The following is a 2,492-nucleotide window of genomic DNA, read 5'->3' as shown; positions in this document are numbered from 1 at the left end:
GATGTTAATGGTAAAAAATGTGGGAGGTGGAGGGGGTGGAGTATATGGGAATTCCCTATATTTTCAATATATCAGTTATGTAATTTAAAGCTTCTTTAAAAATAATAAGACATTTTTAAAAATGTGGGTTCCTACTATTGGAGCAGTCAATCATTTTCCAACTCTGTGTTCCCCCAATTTTGTTAGGTGGACAAGGAACAATGTGGGTTAAAATCATAGCTTTGCAGTAGGACAGATCTCAGTTTCACTTTAGCCTCCACAACTTTCTTCCTTGGCCACAAAAGATAAAAAATAATAATAGCATGAGATTAAACAGGACCTGGCTCAATAAATGGGAACAATAAAAAAACAATAGCAACAATTTATTTAAACACTCAGTTTTTAAATGCAACATTATTTTTCAAAAATGATATCATTATGGAAAATGGAAAATCAGTGTTAGTATACAGAAGGTATACATATGATGGAAAAAGCATAACTATAAATTATAATTTTATATACTTATTATAATTAATGTGTATACGAAGAGCCTCAGAAGCAAATATTCTAACTTCATTTATCTGTTCATACCACCAATAGTGAAAAATTGCTTTAAATTGAACAATTTGGCTATGCACTCATGACTAGAACTTAGCAAAATACTCTGACAATTAAGGAGACAGATTTGAAAGATTTAATAAAAGGTCTTTGTAGGCTTTCTCCACAAAGTTGTGGCAAGCTACCGTAGTCATGAATAAGGAACTATTTTTCGTCTCTTTGCCAACATTTCCTAAAACAGGACAGAAGATAATATTAGGGCAATTGTTTCAAGTTTACTGAAATAAAAGTTTGTGGAACAAAAGTCATACATATAATTTTGTTTAGAAATAAATTGTAAGTATCCAACCTTATCAAAGAATGTAATAAAATAATTTTGCAACTCTCAAGAACACATGCATGGTACTTGCTTCGACAGCACATATACTAAAATTGGAATGATACAGAGAAGATTAGCATGGCCCCTGCGCAAGGATGACATGCAAATTCGTGAAGTGTTCCGTGTTTTTTACCAGACATTGTAGATCCTCCCATGGCCCACTGGATGGAATGTGGGAGAGTGTGGGCTATGATGTGGACCATTGACCATGAGGTGCAGCAATGCTCAGAGATGTCTTCGCCGGGTGCAATGGATGTGTCATGATGATGGGGGAGAGTGTTGTTGTGGGGGGAGTGGTGGTGGGGGTGTGGGGACCTCATATTTTTTGAATGTAATATTTTTTTAAAAAAGAATTAAAAAAAAATAAAGATCTTTTAAAAATAAAAAAATAAAAAAACCCCAAAACAAACAAACAAAAAAGAACACATGCATGAGTACTTACTTCTTTGTGCTGCTTAATATAAAAAATAAAAAATAGAAAATCAGCATAATCTTATTTATATTTAAAAGCATCTTTTAAAAAGTTAAGTAATTTCAAATGGAATATGCTTTTAGCACTGGCTCATCTTTAACTTTTTCATTGGAGAACTTATTCTCAGGTCTTCAAGGTAGGATATTGATCAGATTTATTATCAGTACACTTTACATCTTATTACTTTTTTCTTTAATATTTAACCTATAATTATACATTTTTCATCACATTTATATCCTCTATATGTCAAAGTGAGATGGACCTTCCATTTTACATTATAATATAATTTAAAAATAAATTTTGAATTTAAAATATGAATTAGCGTTTTATTAATCAGCCAAAGGGATACTGATGGAAAATACCAGAAATTGGTTGGGTTTTATAAAGGATATTTATTTGGGGTAGAAGCTTACAGTTACCAGGTCATAAAGCAGAAGTTACTTCCTCATCAAAGTCTGTTGCCATGTATTGGAGCAAGATGGCTGTCAAAGTCTGCAAGGGTTCAGGCTTCCTCTTCCTCTTAAGGCCCCATGGTCCCAGCTTCTTCCAATCAGCTGTAGAGCGGGGTAAGTCTCTTCTTTCTCCTGGGGCTTGTTTCTCTCTGGGCTCAGCTGCTCTGCTTTCTCCACAAGGCCAGCGGTAAACTATCAGGCAAATGGCTTGTCTCTCTTTCCAGGGCCTCTGCTGTGTCTAATGGAGCCTTCTCTCTTTCCTCACGTATCTGCTTCTCTATGTATTTACTTCTTGGGACTCCAGCATTCAAAACTCTGTCTCCTCTGTCTTGTGTTTTTTTCTGTGAGTCCCCACCCACTAAGGGGGTGGAGACTTGATGTCCTACTGACATGGCCCAATCAAAGCCCTTGTCATAATTTAATCAAGTAACAATGAAACCTCTGAATTCAATATAATCTAATATGACCAGAGGAAAAGACAAGTTAAAAAACAATCCAATATCTATTTTTGGAATTCATAAACAATATCAAACTGCTATAAGTATATATAACTTAATAAATAATGATAAATATGATTAAGGTGTATTTGTATGACAGAATATTTTGAAAAAACTATTGTATGATAAAACATTATTCTTGAATTTTTAGGATC

At 33.9% G+C, this 2,492-nt stretch overlaps 1 non-coding gene across 1 annotated transcript; it reads left to right on the top strand.

The window, feature by feature from the left end:
* The first annotated feature begins 939 nt into the window (after window positions 1-939).
* On the top strand, window positions 940-1,046 carry LOC111764739 (U6 spliceosomal RNA). Its single transcript, XR_002797276.1, has one exon. It is a non-coding gene; the product is annotated as a U6 spliceosomal RNA (small nuclear RNA).
* The last annotated feature ends 1,446 nt before the right edge of the window (window positions 1,047-2,492 follow it).

The sequence above is a fragment of the Dasypus novemcinctus genome, chromosome 4, assembly GCF_030445035.2.
Source record: "Dasypus novemcinctus isolate mDasNov1 chromosome 4, mDasNov1.1.hap2, whole genome shotgun sequence".
Classification (NCBI taxonomy): Eukaryota; Metazoa; Chordata; class Mammalia; order Cingulata; family Dasypodidae; genus Dasypus; species Dasypus novemcinctus.
This window is presented reverse-complemented; position numbering and strand designations above follow the sequence as displayed.